We start from the raw sequence: 27808 nt of genomic DNA, 5'->3' as shown, positions 1-27808 counted from the left end.
TTTCTGTACCTGGCTGTGCTGCATCTTAGCCGCAGCATGCAGGATCTTTAGTTGCAGCATGAGAACTCTCATTTGCAGCATGTGGGATCTAGTTTCCTGACCAGCGATCAAACTCTGGGCCCCCTGCATTGAGAGTGCAGAGTCTTAGCCACTGAACCACTGTGGAAACCCCTAGTGAGAAGATTCTTGAGAACACAGTCCATCTCCTTCCATTTTATAGAAGTAGAAATTCCTGTCTGGGAAGATGATGTGACCAATGTAAGGTCACAAAGCATATTTGTGGTAGAGCCCAGATGAATATATATGGTTCTCAGCCTCTAGCTTATTGCCCTTCCTTTTCCTTTCTCTGGTGCTCAGAGTGTTTCTGGAACCTTCAGCTGTATTTGGATCTTCAGAACCACTCATACAAAACTTCCCCAAATAGCATTGAAGTGGACATTTGCTAATCACAGTCTCCTGGAAACATTCACAGTGAGATTAGAGAGGGAGTTGAACAAGGCTCCATGGTCTCCATTGGGACTGAAAATGGAACCTGCAGAGTGGGAAATTAAAACAGGGTCTTTGGGTAGAGAAAAGAGGGAGAGAAGAAGGCGGCTTCTCTTATCTTCCAGCCACATGTGAACTCTGTCATCAGAGCTTCAGTTTTTGATAAGCTCAGCACGTCTTATTGCTGCCTCTGACACAGGCATTGATCATTTCTTAAACTGTGCTCTGGGAGGCACACCCCCACCCCCTTTGGATGGCCCTTGCATCGCCTTTTCATCCCTCCCCCTTTATTTGCTGATGTTGACTGTACGTGCAGAGAAGGCAGCTTTCAAAAATACATCTTTTTAATAACTTGTCTTCCAGGAGAGGAGGAAAGGGGTATGCATCTATGCTTGGGTGGGTTGCTGAGATGTCTAACATCTCCTCGCACAGGGAGCCTCTGACAAAGAAAAATGGGCCTTGCGTTTGATACTTACATCCAGCCCAGTCAATGAGGCTGGATTGTGGATACAGCAGTGGAAAGGCCTGGATCAAGCAGCCCGGTTGCAATGGATTCCATGGAAGACTTTAAATAACCCTGATGGGCCATGCAGATGCTGATATCATACTTGCATTTTCTGTTGTTTTCTCAAGAATTAAAAATCCTAGTCAAACATCTTATCATCAGTCAGGGTGGTGACTTGAAAAAATTTGATGACTCCTCAGCTTGTGTGACCAACTCTGAAAGCAGTGTATTACTGTTCCCTAATAGTAAGGCATACATACAATTCAGCTTTATGCTCTTTAGGGATGGGAGTGTTCAGTGCTTAGTCTGATTGATCAGGTGGGATGGAAAGATTTCGAGAGCTAATTACCTTCCACACGGGAAACCCTTTATTACTTGGATGACCTTTTTGGAAACCAAGGACAACTAATGGCCCTTCTCAGATTTTGCTGGAAGAATAGTGTAGCCAGAAACAGCAGGAATGGAAAGAATGGCTTTGGATGGAAGCATGAACGATTTCATGTGTTGTTTCTGCCTTTACATGTGGTTACTGCTTAATATCTACAGAGCACTTTAGGTTTACTGAGTCATTCTACATTTTCCACTTAGAGATTTTAAACGTCTTTGAGATCTTGGTAGTGTTGTTATTAATGCTTCCAACTGACAGACGAAAACCTCAGGGAGGCCAAGGGACTTGTCTAAGATCACACAGCTGGCAACTGGCTGAGTTGTGAATTCAACTCAGGGCTTCTGAATTATTTTGTTGTAAATCCCACCATTTTTTCCCCTCTAAGGTGGCTATTAATTAAGCTTTTTGCAGATGTCCTCTATTTATGAAAAAAAATCATTGGAATGAGCTCAGTAGTGAAACAGATATAAAGGAAAATGGCCGAGTATTCTTCAAGAAAGCCCAGGAAGAGTCATGGATGGCTGTGCAAGTTGCTTACTGCACAGTGGTAACACTGAAGTCCAGCCTGTGATCTCTTTGTCCAGCCCTGAGCACTAAAGTGAGGTATGTCCACCTAGAGGAGGGCATGGCTCGGCTCTGACCATCAGACACAGTGTGCCTGTTGCATCGCATGGTGCATCTGTAGGGATGAGGCAGCTACTTTCTAATTTGCACAAAGATTCCATATGAGCTCTAAGTCACCTTCATTGTTGTTTAGTTGATAAGTTGTGTCTGACTCTTTGTGACCCCATGAACTGCAGCATGACACGCTTCCATGTCCTTCACTATCTCCCAGAGTTTGCTCAAACTCAAGTCCATTGAGTCAGTGATGCCATTCCACCATCTCATCCTCTGTTGCCCCTGTCTCCTCCGGCCCTCAATCTTTGCTAGCATCAGGGTCTTTTCCAATGTGTCAGCTCTTCACATCAGGTGGCCAAAGTATTGGAACTTCAGCTTCAGCATCAGTCCTTCCAATGAATATTCAGGGTTGATTTCCTTTAGGATGGATTGGTTTGATCTCCTTTCAGTCCAAAGGACTCTCAAGAGCCTTCTCCAACACCACAGTTGAAAAACATAAATTCTTTGATGCTCAGCTTTCTTTATGGTCCAAATCTCACATCCATACATGACTACTGGAAAAACTATGCTTTGACTCTATGGACCTTTGTCCACCTTGCTCTCTATTAAAAACTGAGGCCTGAAATGCTCAGAGTTCTATTTAGTGATGGAAGTTAAGATTGTGTTTATCCTTCAGTAGGGTTAGAGGAGACTTGCTCTTCTCTTAAAAAAAAAAAGGATTTAGGTTGGATGATACTAAAAACTTATTATTTGCTCCTAAGAAATATATGTTTCTTTTCCTAGACATTTGTTTAGAGGTGATCAGGGCTCCGGAATCCCTCCCGAAGGGCAGTCTGATCAAACCTGATCTCTTTTCCTCAAGCTGGAGAAAGGATTTTGAACATGAGTTAGACTGGCCTTGATATAGCCCTTCCAGCTTAGTGACTAACCTTAGACATTTAGAAGTATGCTGTGAAGTGGTTTAATGCCTTGTCTGGACCTTTGAGGGTGGAGTCTGCTGTGTTTTTGGAGTGGGGATTTCTTCTGAAGGAAGGGTCTATACCATGGTCAACATCCTGGGGTGGAAATTGAGAAGGCCTTGGGCTGAGGAGGGGACTCCTTTGCATCTGGGGCTGGGCAGAGTAGGAACTCCATTTGTAGGATTTTCACTAGAGAGGCAGTGATTCTAGTGGCAGCCATGAGTTCTTCTCTGTGAAAAATTTTGAAGTCTTCCCCAATTTGGTAAAGATTTGTTAAAATTGTATGACCTAATCTTGGTTCTGCTTCAAGAGGGATGTTAGTAGAGGGAATTCTCTCCAAGGTTAAAAAATAAGAGTTGGCACAGATTTTACTGAATAAATCTGATCAAATACATCCCTCTAAAATTTGTTCCCAAAGCTCTTTGACCCTTTAAAAGGGAATGACTTAGGGAGCCTCTTGCCAAAACATTCGCTTTAATGTTAACATACTGGAGAGACATCATGCTACCATGTTGGAGACAAGTTGGTCTGGTTTCAAACACCAGCTCTGTAACTTACAGGCAAGTGATTTCCTTTCTGAGCCTCAGTGTCCTCCCCTGAAACATGACCATGTTAATCTCCACCTCAAAGATGTGCAGTGAAGCTAATCTTTAAGAAAGGAGCCTAGTGTCAGGCACACAGAGGTGCTCAAAGAATATTAGCTCCCTTCTTGTAAGAAAAAAGAGGTCTTTTAAGATAAAAACAAAGAGTTCTCAGTGTTCTTCAGTCATACCAAAAAAGTATAAAGCTAACTCCATGTCAACTAGGGATTTGATTGCATTTTCTATGAAGAATCAGAGAGTAAATATGTTCTACTTTGCAGTCACACCGTCTCTGTTGCACCCACTCAGCTCTGCCACAGTACGAGGAAGACAACCAAAGACAATGGATACACAAATGGGTGTGACTGTGTTCCAATAAAACTTTATTTACAAAAGACAAGTGGAAGACTGGATTTAGCCCTCGGGGTGTAGTTTGCAGACCCTTGACCTGGGCAGTATTTGTCTCAGAGCCTGTGTTTTGGTTCATAAGCTTTGTCCACTCTCCTAATACCCTTTCTGGGAGTCATTTTTGTTCTCTGTCCCTTTTCTCTTATGGGCAATGTACACAGTCACTTAATAAATGAGGATGTCAAGGAGACGCCTGATTTTCAAATAAGCAGGGAGGGTACATGGCTAAGCCCCAATGCACAGCACAGTGGGTGCAAAGCTGGCCTAGCACACACTCCCTCAGCTCTTCCTGCCAGAATCCATCTCTTTGTTTAACGCACTGACCCATCTTGCCCCCTTGCAAATCAACTGGATTTGAAATGGCACCTTTAGCATATTTTTAAATCTTTTGCCCTACTTTTCCACATTCATCTGTGGATGGTAGAAAGTTTTCAAATTAAGTGTCACTGCTCAAAGTCAAAAATTAATTAATTAGTCAGTGGCCAAACATGTGCAATGCCCAGAATGCTTATCAGTCAGCCTCAAAAGCTTTGCTAATTAGAAAGAAGTCAGGGTGGAACCAGGCAGATCAAAGAGCCCAGTCCCTCTCTCTTAGAACTTCTATCACACTGGTCCTGGAATTCTAATCAGTTCCACCATTTAAATAAATTCTATGGGCTGGGTCTTGTTTTGTTGAGTGTACAATGTGCAAGTGGGGATTCATCACAAGTGTTTCCAGTTTGCAAGTACCTCTACATGGAACACAGCCTTCAATAAAAGAGATTTCAATGTGTCCTTCCAAACACAACCCACAAGGTAGGTACCATATACAAATTGCTCAACTTTCCGAAAGAAAGAAAAAAAGAAAGTGAAGTCACTCAGTTGTGTCCGACTCTTTGCAGCCCCATGGACTGTAGCCTACCAGCCTTCTCTGCCCATGGGATTTTCCAGGCAACTTTCTGAAGTGCGATGAAACACTTCGCACCTGAAACTTACCCTTCTTTAGTGTAAAACCTTTTGCTCAGTGTCTTTGTTTGAGCAAGCATAAGGCTGTGCGTATAGCTTGACAGGCATTTTTTTTTTTTTCAGCCTAATAAAATTTTATTTCATTAATCAGTGACAGCACTTTTAAAAACAACTTTACTGAGGCATAATTTTTTTTTTTTAACAAGTTTTTATTTCTCTTGGGTATATATCTAGGCATGGGATTGCTGGGTCATATGATAACTCTATGTTTAACCTTTTGAGGAGCTGTTAGACTATTTTCCAAAGCAGCTTACATATTGTTCATAGTTCTTGATTTCTCTTGTTTTTCTTTTTGTGTGTGTGTGTGTGATAATTTTTTTTAAATTTTATTTTATTTTTAAATTTTACAATATTGTATCGGTTTGCCAAATATCGAAATGAATCCACCACAGGTATACATGTGTTCCGCATCCTGAACCCTCCTCCCTCCTCCCTCCCCATACCATCCCTCTGGGTCGTCCCAGTGCACCAGCCCCAAGCATCCAGTATCGTGCATCGAACCTGGACTGGCGACTCATTCCATAATTTGCATACTATAAAGTTCACCTATATTAAGTGCACAATTGAATGATTTTTTTTTAGCAAATTTACTGAGTTGTGCAGTCATCATGACAATTCAGTTTCACAAACTTTGCATCACTTTAGTAGAAACCCTCATACCCATGAACAATTAGCCCCTAATCCTAACACAGATCCTGGCAACCGCTAAGTCTACGCTCTGTCCCTATATGCTTACCTGGTTTTTCATTTCTTTATAAGCAGAATTATACAATGTGTGGTCTTTTGTGCCTGACTTCTTTCACTGAGCAAAATGTATTTGCAGTTCACCCATGTTGTAGCACGTATCAATATTTCATTTTTTAAAATTGCTGGAAAATAATTCATTGTACAGCTCTACATTTTATTTATCCATTCATCTGTTGATGAATTTGGGGGTTGTTTTCAGGTTTGGGTTATTATGAATAATGCTGCTATGAACATTCACTATGGCCGTGTGTTTTCTAAAGGTGAAATTGTTGGCATATATGATAAATTTGACCTTTGAAAAACTGCTAAACCTTTTTTCCAAACAGCTGCACAACTTTACGTTCCCATCAGAAAAATCGAAGGGTTCCCGCTGGTCCAAGTTCTCACCAACACTGGTTATTGTCTTTCTTTTGGTCGTAGTCATCCAAGTGGGTATGAAACAGTAACTTACTGTGGTTTTAATATAATAATGATTTGATAGCAACCTAATTGAATTGAATGAATTTTACCAGTATCTCCCACTGTATCTTTGGAAGAACATTAGGGCCATGGGATGCCTTATAAGTAAAGGGGTTCTCTGGGCCATAAGTTTGGGAAATACCACCAATTATTTCTACCTCTATTCATTGTTTACTGAGTTGAGAGCTCTGGCAAGTTCTGTAATGGGGAAACTTGTCTGAATTTATTTACTCAGCACTTCTTAAATTTGTCTGAAAATAGAAAATATGAAACCATGATGGAAACAGATTTTAGGAAGTGCTAATGGTGCTGGAGAAGGCTCTTGAGTGTTTCTTGGACAGCAAGGAGACCAAACCAGTCAATTCTAAAGGAAATCAACCCTGAATCTTCATTGGGAAGACTGATGCTGAAGCTGAAGCTCCAATACTTTGGCTACCTGATGTGAAGAGCTGACTCATTGGAAAAGACCCTGGTACTCAGAGAGATTGAGAGCAGGAGGAGAAGGGGACGACAGAGGATGAGATGGTTGGATGATATCATTGACTCAATGGACATCAGTTTGAGCAAATTCCAGAAGATAGTGAAGGATGTGGAAGCCTGGCATGCTGCAGTCCACGGGGTTGCAAGGAGTTGATAGGACCGAGTGACTGAACAGCAACAACAAACGTCTTCCTGTTTCTCAGACTCTGTCTCACTGGAGAGAGTGGACAGTGGGCTCACCCGTGTCTCCATACTGTGATCTTTGTCCTGCAGGAAGCTGACTGACTCAGAGAGGAGACCAGGATCCCCTTTATCTTCCTGGAGTTCTATTTCATTTCCCAACGTCACCCACACAACCTCCTCCAGCAATGTTAGATTTCTGCAAAGCGTGGACTTAGAGGAAGAGAGTGGAAAGATCTGGCTTGTGTAATACAAAGGAAGGTTTTTCTCTAGGTCTTGACATTGTTTTGGTAAAGGAGAGAGGTGAAAGGAGGGTATTCATGTCACAAGCTTCATTGGGCTCATTAGTATCAAGGAATGGCTTAAATTGGTGATTCCCCCCAAAATATGTCCAGCTGGAACCTGCGAATATGAACTTATCTGGAAAAAAGTCTTTGCAGAAGTGACCAAGTTAGGGATGTTGAGTTGGGACTCATCCTGGATTAAGATGGTCCCTAAATCCAATGGCACGTGTCCTTTTAAGAGAAGGAGAAAGGACACCACAAAGCTTGGGGAAGTTATGCTGCCACAAGCCAAGGAATGCTGGACTCCCCAGAAGCTGGAAGAGGCAAGGAAGGATTCTTCCTTAGAAACTTTGGAGGAAGTGTGGCCCCGCAGACATCTTGACTTTGGAATTCTGGCCTGCAGAACTGTGTGAGAATGCATGTCTGTTAGATTAAGCCTCCGTGCTTGTGGTCATTTGTTACGGCAGCCCTAGAAAACTAACATAGACCTGATGCATATGGAGCATAATGACAAGAAGATGGTTAATGGGATGGGAGAGTTCAAGTCCTTTTTTTCAGCCTACAAGGGGTACTGAACCCAGATGGAGAAGCAGATAACATTGGACAGATCTGAGAAATCATAGGTCAAAACACAGACTTATTACCTTGGAGAAAAAAAGTGAAAAGGGGGCATTCAAGGAAAAGTAGAAGCAGAGGCAGAAAGAGGAAGGGGGAAGAAAGAAGAGACAGAAGAAAATCAGTGAACCTATCCTTGGACCCATGAGTCAGTCTAGTGCCGGTTAGAGATTCTTAGTCATATAGACTGAGAAGCAGAGGGTCCCAGAGCTGATGCCCAGTGGAGAAGGTGGCACGTCTGAGAACAAGTCTGGGAAACACAGTCTGGGACTATCAAGGGCTGCCTTTTGGTTACCTGCTTTTCAGAACCTGGCTGACAGCTTCTCTGTGCAGAGGAGGAGGAGGTGGTCGTGTCATTGCTGCTGGTGGATGGGGTTAGAGTATATGAGATGGGATGAAGTTTTACTTTGTTCCAGAAGTAAATCTCTCATGTTCTGTTCTGAGAGATTCTTATTTATGGCTCTAACAGCTGCTTAGGAATCACCTCCAGTTGGCTAATTATGACAGTATCTATGTTTATTTATCATAGCTCCAGCCACAGGATTATGTGCTTTATATACATACCACATTTTTCTCCCATCATAACCCTATGTGTGTGAGTCACTCAGTCATGCCTGCCTCCTTGCGACCCCACAGACTGTAGACCACCAGTCTCCTCTGTCTGTGGAATTCTCTACGCAAGAATACTGGAATGGGTAGCCATTTCCTTTTCCAGAGGATTGTTCTGACCCAGGGATCAAATCCAGGTCTCCTGCATTGCAGGCAGACTCTTTACCATCTGAACCACCCGGAAAGCCCTGTGAGGTAGGTATTATTTGTGTCCCCTTTCTTTTAAGATGAGGAAACTGAGGCTCAGACAGATTAAATGACTTGCCCAACATCCAATAGCTAATACAGGAAAGGTAGGATTCCAGTCTCAGTTAATCTGATTCCATTGCCAAGGTGTTCAACCGCTCTAGGCTATGAGACCAAATTTCCCTGGATCCTGTGGGAGAAAGAAAGCTGGGTCCACTCTAGCTCCAGACTTCTTACTCCAGATCGAAGAAAGTTCACAACAATACGGAATATTCACAGTGTTCTTACTGAATAATCTTGGTGCTTTGATTTATATATGGGCATAGATGCTGGCTACAGGGAGGTGCTTCTTGTTGTAATTATGGTGGTGAAGCACTGGGTGGGGTAGAAAATTCAGACAGTCTGGAAATCCAGTCCTGGCTCCAGTAAAGACTGAGTACCTATGGGAAAATCACTGGCTTTCTTATTTGTAAAAAGGACATAGCTCTCTGATGCCTAACTTGCATAGATGTTCTGAGTTAAACAACTATATCTATCCATCTCTCTATCTATCTACTTAGCAAAGAGCTAAACTTGCATCAAGTTGGCACATAGCAGACACTGAAGACATGATAGATCTTAATGTTACCCTTATTTTCATTTTTGTTATAACTTCAGCAGGCTTATGGGATGGATATTTGTGCCCTCAAAGTTTAACTAAAATTACTGACCCAAAGCAATGCCCCACATATTTAAGGGGCATTAAATAAAATGTATTTTGAGGCTTGTTAGTTTTAAACATCACTACTGACTTTTTTATCTGGCTGAGCAACCTGAAAATGGAATAAACATTAGAAGCCACATGAAGACAGTTGACAGCCCCCTGTGTGCCTCAAAGTATGTAAATTTTGCTGATGCTTTTTAAGCACGACTTGGAGAAAAAATTACCCATTACAGTGGCTTCTCTAACTTAGGTTAGAGGCCTCCTTGGCTCAGGAAGGCACTGCCCTGTAGCCACCAGCTTCAGTTTCAGGGCTGGAGAGATGATGAGGGGAGGGGGAGAGGGAGGGCAGGTCAGGCACTCTGGCAGGTATGGCAGGAATCGAGTTGTAAATAACTCAGGGAATGTTAGCGGATGGGACGAGTGGCATTTGAAATAATAAGCGAGCCCTCTCTGAGCAGTCACTCCGCCTAACCTTTTGGAAAATTACACTGACCTGCATCTTAGCAAAGGGTATTTATCAAAAGGAGAGCTGGCTGTACTTGCAGAATCCATGGTGAGGAGGTATTTACAGCAGGAGGTTTGACACGTGAAAGGGCTTGGTGACCTTGGGGTGAGCCCTTGTGGTCTTGGAATTGCTTCCTGTTCAGACCGGTATTTTGGGGAAGACCTATCGTGGAGGGAGCAAACTCAGACATCTTTTTTCATATTAGTGGAGTTGCCATAAGCAAAAAGAACCTTGGTCAACAGGAAGGGAGATGTTCCATATAACTCATTGGCTGCTACTCAACTCTAGCCAGTTGTAGCTATGTGGACCTGTAGACCCCATGTTGTACCGCCTTCTGTTTATTTCCTGTCCCCCTCTACCTTTACCCCTTCTAGCCTAGAATCCTAGAATGTACATGTCTCCATTTAAAGCTTTGGGAAATTATATTTTTTTAAACATCATGCAGGCCAACTATGTGAGGCTCAGATTAAATGTGTCCCTCGCCAACTGGTAGGAACCAGTTTGTGAACTTTGATGTAATGAACTTAAGCCAATGCAAACTAGGAGGTGCTTTGTGGGCATGTCAGAACACTGTTTTCGAACTTCAGTTTGGGACCCATGAGGAGATCATGACATTGGTTTAGTGAGGCATTATTGCCTTTTTCATTTTAAGTAAAATAGAATGTCACAATGTATTACCTGTTATGTCGATGATTAGTTTTATGTGTCAACTTGACCAGGCTAAAGGATACCCAGAGAGCTAGTAAACATAATTTCTGGGTGTCTGTGTGAGGATGTCAGTGGAAGAGATCGACATCTGAATCAGAAGGTCGTGTAAAGATCTTCCTCACCAACGTGGTGGGCATCATCCAACCACTGTGGCCTCAAATAGAACAGAAAGGTGAAGGAAGGGCAAATTCATCCTGTTTTAGCTAAGGCACCCATCCTTTCCTGGTTCTCAGACGTCCAGCCTCAGACAGGGATTTACACCATCAGCTTTTCTGATTCTCAAGCCTTTAGACTTGGACTGAATACACCAATGGATTTCTTGGTTTCCCAGCTTCCAGATGGCAAATTGTAGGACTTCTCGGTCTCCACAACCACTTGAGCCAATTCCTATAGTAAACCTGCTCATCTTTCTATCTATCCATTTATCCATCCATCCATCCATCCATCTATCTCCTATTGGTTCTGTTTCTCTGGAGAACCTTAGTATGTGCAAAACCCACAGATTTATATCATGTCTGAGTAGAGCTGCAATAGAACAAGAATCATCACATTTAACCTCCCTCCTTCTCCCCAGGTGACCTTTGAGGTTCCTCAGAGAAAAGTGTGAAAACGATGGGTCTAGGGAATTTTAGAGGCTGTTTCTGCCCTTGGTTCTGTGGTTGGAACTCAATGATGCTACTGTGCTGTTTCATCAAGGAGCAGTGTAACTTAGCCATGAGCGTGGGAAACCACCTTGTTTGGGCCAGATGTTTGGTGAGAGTCAAGCGGGCATGGGCCTGCAGCCCTACAAGAGCAGAATTTGAATGCTGAGCCCTTCCAGGTGAGCAGACCCTGAAACATGGCTCATGGTGTCCCCAAACATAGGAAACCAGTTGTGTACACATATATCACCATTTTATTCATGAGAAACATGAGAGTCACCTGAGACAAACTGCTGCCTGTCAGGGCAATCCTTTTTGCCTATTTACCTGTGCATGTTTATCAGGAGGTGTTTGACAGAACTCAGGAACAAAAGGAACTGGATTCTCTCGACTGGCATTGCTTTCTGGTGGTTGGGGCTGTGAGGATGATTATAGGAGGGAGGGTCAACATTGCTCGGACATTGCCTGGTTGGAGCAAGCCCCTTCTTCCTTGAACAGTGGTGATACATAGCCTTTTAGGATATAATTTCCCCCTCCTTATTTTACAGAAAGAAAATGAAAGCTCAGAGAGGTTAAGTGTGTGGAAATAGCGACTTGAACGATGTCAGAAGTAATTTCTGTCCATCTCTCATCTTTGCCTCTGGGCTGCACATTAGCATAAAGCTTTATGCAGCCCTCTTATTGCAGGCAAGTCTTCTCCCTGTCATTGAAAACGTAGATGCCAGCAGATCCCATTTTTTCTTCCCCCTCACACAGTTTTAACTACCTAGGGAGAGCATTTCTGATTTCCTTTTTCTTGATTCCAGAATTTCTAAGGATTGGAACTGGTTGGCTCAGCTCATTCTAGGAGCTCACCACTGTTCTGTCAACTAAGGCAAGGAGTCCTGCAGCGCCAGGTCCTGGCAGCTCCAGTCGGAACTATACGGATACAGTTGGGGGAAAGGGTGATTCCACAAGTAAGGATGGGGGTGGGAGATAGTGCTGGACAGGAAAGATAAACCCACAGATATTGGCTGTAAGAGTCATAGTCATTCATAGTGTGTTATTTTCTCAAAACCTCTCTATGGGACCGCATTCACTTGTGAATTTACTTTATTCATTCATTCATTCAACCATTATTTAGTCACCATCTAGAAGGTAACTGATATGTTGCAACCTGTCTTGTGATTCTAAAACATTGAGTCAAAATAGAATAAAGACAGAAAATAAGGAGGGATGTGATGGTGCCAGAGAGAGAAAACAGTGCATTTTTCTTCAAGTGCCTAGTATGGTGTGTTTTATCTGTTTAACTATCTCCCTTCACCGGACTGGATATTCCATCAGGGCAGAAATGTCATCTTATTGATAATTATAAAATCCTCTGAGAATCTTTAATACATAGTCCAGTGTAAACAGGATGGTGGAGGGGTTATGAGCAGTGACTCTGAAGTCAGATGTTGTAGGTTCAAATCTTGGCTTCACTGCTTCCTTGATATCTGACCCTGGGAAAGTTACTTAACTTCTCAGTGCTAAAGTTTCCTCATCTATGAAATGGGGATATTGAGAGCTACTACCTCACAGGGTATGTAAGTATTAAATGAGCTTATATAGGTGAAATACTTCAAAAAGCTCCATGACACTTAGTCAATGCTGGATAAATCTGAGTTCTTATGACCGCTTGTTCTTTGAAGAAGGAATAGGAGAATCCTGATTGGAGGAAATGCTTGGCTTTGGAGCTGATGCAGGGCCTTCTTTTCTCCTCTCAGTGCAACAAGTCACAGACTGAGCAGCATTCAGAACATTCTCCAAGCTCACAGTGTCACACAGAATGTATTTTTCTTGGCTGCCCCTTCACCTGGAGGGCAAGGAGCAATGAAGCAATCAAGCTCCAAATAAAAGTTGCAATAGAGTTTTCTTTTCCCCTTCAAAGAATCCTTCAGCTGTGGCATTGTGTGCAGTTTCTGCATAGGGGGTATTGATAATGTGCCATATTTCATTATATTCAGCGCTGTATTTTGTGAACAAAGTGAGAAGATTTGCTAATGTGCCTGGGGGACTCTCTGTTATCCAAATGGAGAGTATCCAGGCGGAAAGGCCACCTGTGGATGGAGCTGGGTTACATTCAAGAGGCATGCTCCAGCTGGGCTCATCTTAAAGACACCTTAGCTTCTGCACACAGCAGTTGGAATGTGTGTGTGTGCGCACGCTCAGTCATGTCTGACTTTTTGCAACCCCATGGACTGTAGCCTACCAGGCTCCTCTCTCCGTGGGATTTCCCAGGCAAGAATATTGGAGTGGGTTGCCATTCCCTTCTCCAGGGGATCTTCCTGACCCAATGATCGAACTTGTGTCTTCTGCACTAGAAGGCAGATTCTAGGGCTGCTATTGGAAATTAACCTGCCATTAAGTATAGACTCTTGGAGAGTGTTTTTCAAGTTTTAATAAGCCTACAGATCACCAGGACCTTGTTATAGTGCAGAGTCTGATTCAGTAGCTTGAGGTAGCATCTGGGATTCTTTCTGACAGGTGCCTAAGTGAGGCTGAGGTTGAACCATGCACCACACTTCAAGGTCCAAGGATGTTGCTTACCCTCGGTCGTCCTGGCCTGTTTATATCGTGTTTACTTATCCTAACATTGCTTGCTCAGATTAGCCACACTGTAAGGTTTGATCATCCTTTGTTTCTCTCATCATATATTCAACAAATGTGTATGGAGCACCACCTCTGTTCCTGGTTTGCTATGACACATGAATGCATTCCAAACCAGTGTTTCTCAGCCTTGGCACTATTGACGTTTCGGGCTTTGTTTCGGGGGCTGTCTTGCACATTTTAGAATGTTTTGCATTAGCATCCCTGGCCTCTACCCGCTAGATGTCAGTAGTGTCCCCTCCCCCAAGTTGTGACAACCGTAAACGTCTGCAGACACTGCCCAGTGTCCCGTGGGAGACAAAATCACCCTGAACGAAGAATCACTGAATCAACTCGAAGTTGTTGACCTGTGACAACCGTAACTACTCCTAGGTAAAGTAAATACTTGTTCCAACATAATGCTGTGTACAAAGTGCTGTCAGGTATGATCTTGTCTGAGCCTTGTAGGACATGCAGTTTCCCCCGATGAAGCGGCTGCTGTTTCATGGTAGAGTTTAGACTTGAACCCAGGTCTTCTGGGATTAAACTCTGAGCTCTCCCCACTCCTCCACACTGCTTTCTTTGCGATTTCCTGCCTGTCTTTGGTTTAGAGGAGCTGCTGGGCATTCTTGGTTTGGTGATTTTCTCTTTCAGCTTATATTAGTAAGATAATAATTACAGTATTTCTTCGTATATTTAAAGATGTAGAATAGTTCAGTGATTAAGAGCCCTCTGGAGTCAGCTGGTGCCACTAACAGTTATTAAAAAAATTTTTTTATTGAAGTGTAGTTGATTTATAGTGTGGTGCCAATCACTGCTGTACAGCAAAGTGACTCAGAGATACATGTGTATACATTCTTTTAAATATTCTTTTCCATTATGGTTTAATCACAGGATATCGAATATAGTTCCCTGTTATTTTAACTCTATAGGTTTCTGTCTGTTTGGGCTGCTATTAACAAGCATCATAGACTGAGTGGCTTAAGAACAGAAATTCATTTCTTACAGTTTTGGAGTCTGAGCAGTGCAAGCTCGTGGTGCTGGCAGGTTTGGTGTCTGGTGATCGCCCTCATCCTGATTCATAAACTTTCATCTTTTCACTGTGTCTTCCCGTGGTTGGAGGGGTAGAGCACTCTGGGTGTCTCTTTTATAAGAGCACTACCACATTCATGAAGGCTCTGCCCTCATGACCTAATCACATCCAAGGGTCCCACCTCTTAATACCATCACATTGTGGATTAGGTGTTAATGTAAGAATTCAGGGGAGACACAAACATTCTGTCCATAGCTGTCTGAGTCTGCCCTAATCATATATGCAATGGGGATAAAAGCAAGTACCTCATAGTGGTGGTGATGATGTTGGCGGGAGATAGAGGGGTGCTTGAGGCTCTTGTATGTACATAGACTGCTTTGCTACTTGCTTTGTATAACCTATTGGTTTTCTTCACTGTTTAAGACTCTCATGGTGGCCAGATCCTACCAATCTCTATTCCAGGATTCTGACTGATGGGTTCCCCCACAAAGCACATGATTCCCTTTGTATTGGTAGCTGCCCAATTCCCTTAAACACTTCCTAAACTGAGTGTCCAGTTACACATTGAATGAGAACGTGGCCTGGGGCTAGCAGAGCTTCCTAGTCTTCCTGCTTGAAACTGAAGATAGTTGAGCTGCCATCTAACTGTAGGAGTGTGAGGCCAGTAGGTTTATGGGACACAGAAGACAGGAGAGGGGTGTCTGGGGTGTGTTCAAAGAGGAAGTTTTGCACAGTGGTCCTAACAACCTCTGAGGCCTTGCCCTTCAGTAAACTGAGATCCATCCAGTAGGTGTTGCTCTCTGATCAATTGTGTTAGCCCTTCCTAACTATTTAACTATCCGGGGCTTCCCTGATAGCTCAGTTGGTAAAGAATCCACCTGCAATGCAGGAGACCCTGGTTCGATCCCTGGGTTGGGAAGTTCCGCTGGAGAAGGGATAGTCTACCTGCTCCAGTATTCTCAGGCATCCCTTGTGGCTCAGCTGGTAAAGAAACCATCTGCAATGCAGGAGACCTGGGTTTGATCCCTGGGTTGGGAATATCCCCTGGAGAAAGGAAAGGCTACCCACTCCAGTATTCTGGCCTGGAGGATTCCATGGACTGTACAGTCCATGGGGTCGCAAAGAGTCAGACACAACTGAGTGACTTTCACTTTCTTGGGGAGGACTGAGGAGTCTAGAGAGTTTGGCAGCCTCCCTCCCACAAGAACAGAGAGTTGTCCTCTCTGCTGTGAGCCAAGGAGGAAACGTGGGATAAGGAGAAGGGTCTGCCCTTAACATTCACCTTGGTTTTTAGGAGTGAGGGAAATGACCTCATTTTCTCTTCACCCAAGTCAGTTTTCATCCCTTTGGCATCTTGTTACTATTCACTCGCTCGATCATTTAATTGCTTCCTCCAGGTGGCTGGTGGGATCACAACTGCTCCTCATTGGACCCCCTCTGCTTCCAGCAATTATCCCTGTCTCCCCCTGGAGCAGCACCATATGCCAGAGTGGAGCTTGTAGAGGACCGGGGACAGGCTTTTGGGGAGGTTTTAATTTAGTGTCGTCATTGACAGTGGTGCCCTTGTGTAAAATGCTCATGTAGAATACACTTACATACAACAAGAAGTTTTTATTGTCTTTGTTTTTAATGCTATTCCATTTTTGTTGTGCATTTCCCTGCATTTTGCTATTTTCACTTAGCAGTACCTGTGTAACTGCTGAAGAATTTTAATGCTATACTAAGAACAAAAGGAAGCTATTGGAAGTTTTTGAACATGGGGGTGTATTTTGTTCTTTAGAAGATTATTCCAGATTAAGTCCAGCAGCATCTGTGGTGAAACATCCCTAGACCCCAGCCTCCCAATCCCTGCTGAGACCTCCTGTTTTCAATTTTTTATACCAACACCTTAGGTTTTCTAGACAACCCCCCAAAGCCAACTTTCCTCATCTCAAATATTCTCACACTCAGACTATCTGCCACCCACCCACCCACCTCTCCCCAAAGTTCCATCACTCACTGTTCTCTTTGTACTCACTTGTAATTTCTATATCTGAAGAACTGATTTGCTTTTAACTTTACTTCTTTGAAGTCCTAGTCCTTTGAATTATTTTCACTTCTTTTATTCTTGTGGAAGATTCCTAATGGTTGTTTTTGTGAGTATCAGCAACAGGGAATTTGCTCCCAGCAAATACATCCTGCCAGTGTTGTCTCAGTGAATGGGTGAGTTTAGAGTTTAAAAGAATCTGAGGAATCATATAAGATAATTGCCCAAACAAGGCAAGAATTCATTTTTAGAGCTGCTTAATGGTCATCAAATGGACACTTCTAGGGACTGGGAACTTACTATCTCTAAGCCATTTTATTTTATCATTGGACAGTCTTTTATTTTTAGCCAAATGAATTGAATTTATTCATGTCTAATTGTACCCAAGGTACATTTATTTTATTTTCAATGGGCAGTTTTGAGTATTAGACTTTTTCCTTATATTTTCCCTTCTTCTAATGGGTCACTCTTCTCAACCTCTAACTTATGCTTCTAAAATCAGAGTATTCCCATTTTACTTCTTAATATCTAATTGTAATTTTCTCAAACCACAGTGACTGTTTTCTCCTAAGGCCTTAGCTCAGCTTTAAGTTTTTATAGTTTTATTGAGGTATGATTGACATACAGTAAACAGCACATATTTAAAGTGTAGAATTTGATGAGTCTTAACCTATTCATTGGAGAAGGCAATGGCACCCCACTCCAATACTCTTGCCTGGAAAATCCCATGGACGGAGGAGCCTGGAAGGCTGCAGTCCATGGGGTCGCTGAGGGTCGGACACGACTAAGCGACTTCACTTTCACTTTTCACTTTCATGCGTTGGAGAAGGAAATGGCAACCCACTCCAGTGTTCTTTCCTGGAAAGTCCCAGGGACGGGGGAGCCTGGTGGGTTGCCGTCTATGGGGTCGCACAGAGTCGGACACGACTGAAGCGACTTAGCAGCAGCAGTAACCTATTCATACACCTGTGAAACCATCATCACGATAAAAATAATGACTATATTTAATCACCTCTTCCCATTTCTTCTTGCCTCTTTATAGTGTTTCCTCCCTAGTCCTCTCTATACACCCCTAAGGAAGCCCTGATCTACTTTTTCAGCCCTGATCTATTATAGATGACTTGGTATTTTCTGTGATTTTATAAAGATAGAAAGTACATACTCTTTTCTTGCCTAGTTACTTCCACTGAGCACCATTTCTTTGAGACTCATGCATGTTTTTGTGTTAATCAATATTCATCACTTTTTATTGCTGAGTAGTATTCTAGTGAGGGCTTCCCTGGTCACTCAGCAATAAAAAATCTGCCTGCCAATGCAGGGGACCCGGATTTGGTCCCTGGGTTGGAAAGAGCCCTTGCAGAAGGAAATGGCAACCCACTCCAATATACTTGCCTGGGAAATCCCATGGACAGAGGAGCCTGGTGGGCCACAGATCATGGGGTCACAAAGAGTCGGACACGACTTAACAATTAAACAATGAAAACAACAACAGTGTTCTAGTGAACAGACATACCACAGCTTGTTTAGCCATTCACTTGTTCAAGGTCATCTGCTTATTTCTAGTTGTTGGCTGTTACAAATAAAATTTCCATGAACATTTGTATAAAAAGCCTATATGAATATATGCTTTTATTTCTACATAAATACTTAGGACTAGAATGGCTGGATCATACAGTAGGTTTATGTTTAACTTTGTAAGAAGCTGCTAAATTGTTTTCCAAGTCATTGTGCCATTTTGTATTCCTATCAGCAATGTATGTGAGTTTGAGTAAACTCTGGGAGTTGGTGATGGACAGGGAGGCCTGGTTGTGCTGCAGTCCATGGGGTCGCAGAGTCGGACACGACTGAGTGACTGAACTGAACTGAACACCAATGTATGGCAGTTCCAGTTCCTCCTCATTTCCACTACTCCACTTGTGTATGGCTAGTCATTTTGCTTTTAAGCTCTGCTCATTTTCATCCTGTGATCTTAGAATACATTGGACAGAACTTTACTTCCCCAAAGAGCTGTGACAGGCTGTCCACCATTTTTGTTTTTTTAATAGTTTTAAAGTGCCTGACTATATTGAATTATCTATCCAACAAAAATTACTGGGACCTGATATCTGTCAAGCCTTAGGTTACTCAGGATACTTATATGGAGGCAACGAGGTCATTTTCTAGACTTGAGACATGGATTGTAATGGAGTGGAAAGGGGGGTATGAAGCAACAGGATATGTTCTTATACCACACTTGGTTCAGTATTACTTGGATACAGGGTGTGAGCTGAAGCTCCAATCCTTTGGCCACCTGATGCCAAGAGCTGACTCATTGGAAAAGAACTTGATGCTGGAAAAGATTGAGGGCAGGAGGAGAAGAGGGCAACAGAAGATGAGATGGTTGGATGGTGTCATTGACTCAATGGACATGTGTTTGAACAAACTCTGGGAGACTGTGAAGGACAGGGAAGCCTAGCGTGCTGCAGTCCATGGGGTCACAAAGACTTGGGCACGACTTAACGACTGAAAAATGGCAACAAGAGCAGCAGTGTGCAGGTGGCAAGGACCAAGATGAGGCAGGTCCCTGGGTGCTACGAGGTTGGTGACAGAGGAACCTGGAGGACTGTCACGTGTGGACCTGCCCTCTGACAGTAAATGAAAAGGTTCTCTTGAGGTACAAACCTTACCACCTATCTCTCTGTTGATTTATCTTCTTCTTTCAATTCCCTTGGGTGTATTTGGAGCCTTCCTGTCTGTTTTAAGTTCCACGGATCTTTGGCGTTAAAAACCCAAATGGTGCCAACTGTGGTTGGGCCCCTTGGCTGTGCTCTCTGGGTTGGACTGTGGTTTTCAAGGTGTTAGTACTGAAAAGGAAGGTGTGTCCCTATAGAAATGGCCTTTGGTTTGGGCTGCGTATTACCTGCCAGAGCCCTGCAGGGATGCAGTTTCCTGGGGTGTCCATTCTGCAAGATGCTGAGAGAAGCCACCTGGGTAAATAGAAGCAAAGTGAGAGGCCGGACCTTGGTCTTTTATCTGTGTATCTGTGCAGCGCTGACATTTAGCAGGACATACCAGTACAGTTACCCCATTGTTAAAATGTTAAAAGACTTCCAGGGCTTCCCTGGTGGCTCAATGGTAAAGAACCTGCTTGCAAATGCAGGAGACACACGTTGGATCCCTGATCTGGGAAGATTCCACATGCCTCGGAGCAACTAAGCCCATGCACCACAACTATTAAGCCAGTGCTCTAGAGCCTGGGAGCTGCAACTACTGAAGCCTGGGTGCCCTAGAGCCTGTGCTCCACAATGAAAGAAGCCGCCACAATGAGAAAGCCAGGCATCACAACTGGAGAGTAGCCCCCACTCGCCGCAACTAGAGAAAAGCAAGTGCAGCAACAAAGACCCAGCACAGCCAAAAATAAATAGATAAATAAAAGTTAAAAAAAAGACTTCCATATTTGTTGGTATATAGCAGCTTCTCTAGGAGAAGGCAACGGCAACCCACTCCAGTACTCTTGCCTGGAAAATCCCATGGATGGAGGAGCCTGGTGGGCTGCATGCAGTCCATGGGGTCGCTAAGAGTTGGGCACAACTGAGCGATTTCATTTTCACTTTTCATTTCATGCATTGGAGAAGGAAATGGCAACCCACTCCAGTGTTCTTGCCTGGAGAATCCCAGGGACGGGGGAGCCTAGTGCGCTGCCGTCTATGGGGTCGCACAGAGTTGGACACGACTGAAGCGACTTAGCAGCAGTAGCAGCAGCAGCAGCTTCTCTGTGTCCCAGTAATTCAGACCTCCTGCCTTCACAAAAGGGGTGCCAGGACCCTAATACAACAGTTGATACCCTTCTCAATTGATCAGTCCCCATAATAGTTTCTATGAAAGTGAAAGTCATAATTGCTCACTTGTGTTTGACTCTTTGTGACCGCACAGACTGTAGCCCGCCACACTCTATCCATGGAATTCTCCAGGCAAAGATACTGGAGTGGGTGGCCATTCTCTTGTCTGGGGGAACTTACTGACTCAGGGATTGAACCCAGGTAGTTTTTATGGTTATTAAATATTAAAAATTTTGATCATCTTCAAAAAACCCCAATATGCAACCAAAAAGAAAAAGATTATGCCAGTCTGATCTAATATATATATGTCACACTGTGCTGGAGGTGGTACTTAATGTATTTAGAAACTAAAGCATTCTAGAGTCTCTCGCTAATCAGCATAAATATTTCACCAATAAACCAGAGATGTCTGCAGAGAAACCATATCATGGGGAATCACTCAGGCAGACCTAAATGAGCACTTCAATGGTGGTTTATATTTTGCAGACCCTCAAGACAGTCAGTGTCAACTTCCAAGTCAGTGACTGATTTTTCCTAGCAGGGGCTATTTCCTTTGATCCTGACTAGCAGTTGTTTTGCAACCAAAGTTAAAGGTTTTTTTTGGTTAAATTCAATATAATTTTCATCACACTTGATTTTTAGACACCGAAATTGCCCATAATTATATCTGTCCTATCGCTATGGTAATATGGACAATTATAATGGATTATCCTTTTGTTTTCCTGGTCATTTGTTGATGCCTTTTTTGTTGTAAGGATGTGAAAACATAAGGCAATTTCACCAATTACTGGTAATGTTATTCAGATATTTAATTTATTTTCTGCATGCATAATCAGCCATAAATACATTTTAGCTAATGGAGATGACAAGGGTATAATATAATTTGAGCCCAAACAAATTCAAAATAACATTAGGAAGGAAACACAAAACAGTGGGAAGGAAAGAAATAGGAGACAATCTGTCTTTAGTCTCCCTTATGCCAGATCTTCTAATGTGGACCAGGTCTTCTGGGTTAATCTGTTCCTTGGGTTATTATAAAATGGTGAAAGGGCCTAGTAAAATATGTGGTGCATAGTAGGTACATAATAAATCATTTTCCTTTCCTTTCTATCTAGAAATGGAGTTGACTGTGTACTTGGCATTTGCTATGGATTGAATATTTGTGTCCCCTACCCCCAATATCATATGTTGAAGTCTAAGCCCCAATGTGATGGTATCAGGAGGTGGGGCTCTTGGCAGGTAATTAGGTCATAAGAATGTAACCCTCATGGATGGGATTAGTGCCCCTTTAAGATGAAACAGAAACATTACTTTGCCAACAAAGGTCCGTCTAGTCAAGGCTATGGTTTTTCCAGTGGTCATGTATGGATGTGAGAGTTGGACTGTGAAGAAAGCTGAGCACCGAAGAATTGATGCTTTTAAACTGTGGTGTTGGAGAAGACTCTTGAGAGTCCCTTGGACTGCAAGGAGATCCAACCAGTCCATCGTAAAGGAGATCAGTCCTGGGTGTTCATTGGAAGGACTGATGCTGAAGCTGAAACTCCAATACTTTGGCCACCTCATGCGAAGAGTTGACTCATTGGAAAAGACCCTGATGCTGGGAAAGATTGAGGGCAGGAGGAGAAGGGGATGACAGAGGATGAGATGGTTGGATGGCATTACTGACTCGATGGACATGGGTTTGGGTGGACTCCAGGAGTTGGTGATGGACAGGGAGGCCTGGTGTGCTGCGATTCATGGGGTCGCAAAGAGTCGGACACGACTGAGCGACTGAACTGAACTGAACTGAAGATGAAACATCAGGTAGATGACCTCTTTCTCTCTCTCTCAGCCACAGGAGGATACAAGGAAAGATGTCATCTGCAAACCAGGAAAAGGGCTTCCACCATGCACCAGATCTGCTAGCGCTTTGATCTTAGATTTCCCAGTATTCCGAACTGCTAGTAAATAAATCCTTGATGTTAAACCCAGTCTATAGTATTTTTGTTATAGCAGCCTGCACTGATTAAGTTGGTGTTGTTTCATCTGAGACCATTCAAACTCTTCCTTCTACCCTCCAGCTCTGTGGCCAAACCTTAGGGTGCAGGAAGAGGTACCTCATCAACCACAGGAATATTGATTGGAACTAGAGTCAGAATCTCAGTCTAGAGATAAAGAAAGTACAAAAATAGAGCTTTCTGCTGCCAATCCCCAGGAAGTGCCCCCCAAATAAAACAAAACCTGCTGTCACCCCATCTTATCTCAGTTGCACATTCTATCTGAGTGCCTGCCTGCTACAGATTTCAATTATGGACTACCTTTTTACTTCAGTTTCTTTAGTTTGCACAGGCTTGGTAAATGCAGGAAAATTTCTTCTCACTGGAGAAGGCTCCCATCAGCTGCCCAACTTCACTCTAAACCCTTCCTTTTGGAATACTTATTATACCAGTGAGAAACTCATTTAGTCGCTAATCTGTCTTTAACACCTGCTAATCTCCATTTCTGTCAAAGAAACTGTGTAACCCAGTTTCTGGCTGTCTTCCATCTGGGGTGGCACTGGGGAACAGGGGGCAACCAATCCTCAGTTCTGGACACACTCCTATTTTTTTTAACTCCAGGAAGACCCACATTGGATGATTTAAAATTTTCGCCTTGCTCAGAGGAAAGTGTGTGAACGAATTATGAGCATGTGGATCTATCCAAAGGGCCTTCTTGCCATGCTGCTGCGTCTTGGCATTCTCTTTGGTTCAGCAAGGTCCTAGTAGCACCAGTGACTAAATCTGGAGCTCTTTCCTTGCCTTATAATAAGAGATGATTTTGGTCACATTTATATCCTAAATCGGAGAAGGCAATGGCAATGCACTCCAGTACTCTTGCCTGGAAAATCCCATGGACGGAGGAGCCTGGTAGGCTGCAGTCCATGGGGTCTCGAGGAGTTGGACACGACTAAGCGAGTTCACTTTCACTTTTCATTTTCATGCATTGGAGAGGGAAATGGCAACCCACTCCAGTGTTCTTGCCTGGAGAATCCCAGGGACAGCGGAGCTTGGTGGGCTGTCGTCTATGGGGTCGCACAGAGTCAGACATGACTGAAGGGACTTAGCAGCAGCAGCAGCAGCAGCAGCATATCCTGAAATAAGGAGAGATGTGGGCATCTGGGGCTTTGGTGAGAGAGTCAGGGATAGCTTGGCACTTGCCAAGCTTAGCAGGGGAGACATAGAAAGTTTTCAAATGTCCAAAGAGCATTTTCCTTGCTTCCATTCTGAAACCAATGGAGCAGCAACTGCCAATGTGCTCATCCTCCGTGGCCGGTTTCTTTTGCTGCTTGCTTTTTCTTCCACACACTCGGGCAGGAGGACCTTGCTGTCTGCCTCGATCTCTGGAAGCAGAATCATGTGTTTTAAGCCTGTCGAACAATTGCACGCTTGAGGGGCGTTAAATGAGAATGTGGAGCTGCCGAGTGGCATCATCAATCACGCATAACTCCCCAAATAAGTAAATGTCTATTTACCCCCTTACTGTTGTGTTCAAGAAAAGCATTCTACATTCTGACTCTACTTTCCAATATTCATACCATTTTATGTGGCATCTTTTTATTATTTATTTTCTGTTTCCCAAAGAGGAGAAGGGAGTGGATGAAGGTGTGAGGAGCTGAGCAAAGGATCCATTTACAATTTTGGAGGGGCCCTTTGAGACTGGAACTGATGTTACAGACCTAAGATGAAGAGGTCCACTTAATAGATTGAAATCACAAGAGCTACCCATTTACCACTAGACTTCTGGCTCACAGAATTACTGAAAGAAGAGCATGATGCTATCGGAAGACAGAATTCTGACTCCAAGCTAGTGCTGTGTACCCCTGCGATGCAGTTGTAACTGCTTGGTCACCAAATCATGAACGGGGAAGTGCTGGTGGTTGGATATGAACCACGACATCGTGGGCATCTGGCTGATTACACATGAACTGTGATCGCTTTCTCTCCATGTTCTGTTTTGTGGAGTAGCAACTATTTCAAAATTGAGTCACAAGTGTGCACACATACATATTATGTCCTCAGTTTTTCAAACATTGTGCTTTTCTGGAAGGAAGAAATCTAAACACTGAGCATTTGTATACTCACACCAGCCATGGATGAGAGTTCCAGTTGTTCCATATCTTTGCCAACTTCTGGGGTTGTCAACCTTTTACTTTAATCATTCAAGTGGGTATCAAGTGCATCTAATTAAGATCTTTAATTTACATTCCCTAAGAATTTAATGACATTGAGTTCTTTAATGACACTTGTTGGTTATTTGTGTATCTACTTCTGTGAAGCATCTGTTCAAATATTTTGTGACTTTTAAGCTATTTCCTTGCTCATTTGTAAAATTGTTGACTTATGGTTCTTTTGTATATTCTGGACACAAGTCCATTGTCCCATAGTGATGTTGTAAACATATTTCCCAACCTGTGCCTTGCTTATTCATTGTCTTACTAATGTATTTTGATGAGCAGAAATTTTATTTCTTATAAAGTATAATTTTTCAAAATTTACTTTTTAGGGTTATGTTTTTGGTGCCCTGTTCAATAAAACCTTTATCCACCCACAGTCATGAGAATTTTCTCATGTTTTTTTCTAGATGTGTTAAGGTCCTGAGTTTTATGTCTAAATCCACGATTAATAGTCAACTAATTTTTGTTTATGGGTAGAAAGGGGTATAAAGTTTTATATATATATATATATTTTTTTTTTTTTTTGGAGAAGGCAATGGCAAGCCACTCCAGTACTCTTGCCTAGAAAATCCCATGGATGGAGGAGCCTGGTGGGCTGCAGTCCATGGGGTCCCTACGAGTCGGTTGCGACTGAGCAACTTCACTTTCACTTTTCACTTTCACGCAATGGAGAAGGAAATGGCAACCCACTCCAGTGTTCTTGCCTGGAGAATCCCAGGGATGGCAGAGCCTGGTAGGCTGCTGTCTATGGGGTCGCACAGAGTCAGACACAACTGAAGGGACTTAGCAGCAGCAGTAGCAGTATATATATATATATATGGAGAAGGCAATGGCATCCCACTCTAGTACTCTTGCCTGGAAAATCCCATGGATGGAGGAGCCTGGTGAGCTGCAGTCCATGGGGTCTCTGGGAGTCGAACACAACTGAGCGACTTCACTTTCACTTTTCACTTTCATGCATTGGAGAAGGCAATGGCAACCCACTCCAGTGTTCTTGCCTGGAGAATCCCAGGGATGGAGGAGCCTGGTGGGCTGCCGTCTATGGGGTTGCACAGAGTCGGAAATGACTGAAGTGATTCAGCAGCATATATATATATATATATATATATATAAAATTCAGTTGTTTTAGCAACATTTGTTAAAAAGATGTATTTTATCCCATAGAACTGACTTCTCATTTTTATGAAAAAAATCAACTGACCAAAGAAGTATTGTATATTTCTACACACTCTATTCTTTTCCACTGATTTAGTTTTCTATCCTACTCTCCAACTATTAACATATCTTTGTAGCTTTAGAATAAGACTTGAAACTAGAAATTGTTAGTTCTTCAGCTTTTTAAAAATATTTTAATTTTTGCTTTATTTTTCAAATTTATTTAGTCACTCTTTAAAAAATTTAGGACAAATGTATATCTATGGGTGATTTGTGTTGATACTTGGCAGAAAACAACAAAATTCTGGAAAGCAATTATCTTCCAAATAAAAAAATAATGTGTTTTTTTTTTTTTTTTTTTTTGGCTGCACTACGCAGCTTGTGGAATCCCAGTTCCCTAACCAGGGACTAAGCCTGTGCCCTCTGGGGGTGGAAACACAAAGTTTCCAACCACTGAACCACCAGGGAAGTCTCAGTTCTTCAGCTTTGTTGTTCATCTTTTTCAATATTGTTTTGGTTATTCTACATCTATAGTATTGCCATATAAATTTAAAAATTATCTTGTGTTTTTGTAATGAGTCTTGTATACCAATTTAGGGTCAGTGAATATCTTAACAATATTGAGTCTTCCAATCTATGAAAATTGTATAACTCAGTTCAGTTTCTGTTCAGTTGCTCAGTCGTCTCCAACTATTTGCAACCCCATGGACTGCAGCACACCAGGCTTCCCTGTCCATCACCAACTCTCAGAGCTTGCTCAAACTCATGTCCATCAAGTTGGTGATGACATCCAACCATCTCATCTTCTGTTGTTCCCTTCTCTGCCCACCTTCAGTCTTTCCCAGCATCAGGGTCTTTTCCAATGAGTCAGTTCTTCACATCAGGTGACCAAAGTATTGGAGTTTCAACTTTGGCATCAGTCCTTCTATTCAGGACTGATTTCTTTTAGGATTGACTGGTTGGATCTCCTTTCAGTCCAAGGGACTCTCAAGAGTCTTCTCCAACACCACAGTTCAAAAGCATCAATTCTTTAGTGCTCAACTTTCTTTATGGTCCAACTCTCACATCCATACATGACTACTGGAAAAACCATAGCTTTAACTAGATGGACCTTTGTCGGCAAAGTAATGTCTCTCCTTTTTAATGTGCTGTCTAGGTTGGTCATAGCTTTTCTTCCAAGGAGCAAGCATCTTTTAATTTCATGGCTGCAGTCACCATCTGCAGAGATTGTGGAGCCCAAGAAAATAAAGTCTGTCACTATTTCCATTGCATCCCCATCTATTTGCTATGAAGTGATGGGATCGGATGCCATGATCTTAGTTTTTTGAATGTTGAGTTTTAAGCCAGTTTTTCACTTTCCTTTTTCACTTTCATCAAGAGGCTCTTTAGTTCCTCTTTGGTTTCTGTCATAAGGGTGGTGTCATCTGCATATCTGAGGTTATGGATATTTCTCCTAGCAATCTTGACTCCAGCTTGTGCTTCACCCAGCCTGGCATTTGGCATGATGTGCTCTGCATTTAAGTTAAATAAGCAGGGTGACAAAATACAACCTTGACGTACTCCTTTCCCAATTTGGAACCAATCCCAGTTCTAATTGTTGCTTCTTGACCTGCATACAGATTTCTCAGGAGGCAGGTAAGGTGATCTAGTATTCCCATCTCTTGAAGAATTTTCCACAGTTTGTTGTGATCCACACAGTCAAAGTCTTTGGTGTAGTCAACAAAGCAAAAGTAGATGTTTTTCTGGAATTCTCTTGCTTTTTTGATGCTCCAATGGATGTTGGCAATTTGATCTCTTGTTCCTCTGCCTTTTCTAAATCCAGCTTGACCATCTGGAAGTTCACTGTTCATGTACTGTTGAAGCCTTGCATGGAGAATTTTGAGCATTATTTTGCTAGCGTGTGAGATGAG

At 42.8% G+C, this 27808-nt stretch overlaps 1 long non-coding RNA gene across 1 annotated transcript in view; it reads left to right on the top strand.

The window, feature by feature from the left end:
* Nucleotides 1-25132, top strand: part of LOC123331563 — a 77415-nt gene extending 52283 nt beyond the window's left edge. The window contains exon 3 of the long non-coding RNA XR_006548269.1: nt 24151-25132. This is a non-coding gene — a long non-coding RNA (uncharacterized LOC123331563). The remainder of the gene's footprint in view (nt 1-24150) is intronic.
* The last annotated feature ends 2676 nt before the right edge of the window (nt 25133-27808 follow it).

The sequence above is a fragment of the Bubalus bubalis genome, chromosome 24 (genome assembly GCF_019923935.1).
Source record: "Bubalus bubalis isolate 160015118507 breed Murrah chromosome 24, NDDB_SH_1, whole genome shotgun sequence".
In the NCBI taxonomy this organism is placed as follows: Eukaryota; Metazoa; Chordata; class Mammalia; order Artiodactyla; family Bovidae; genus Bubalus; species Bubalus bubalis.
This window is presented reverse-complemented; position numbering and strand designations above follow the sequence as displayed.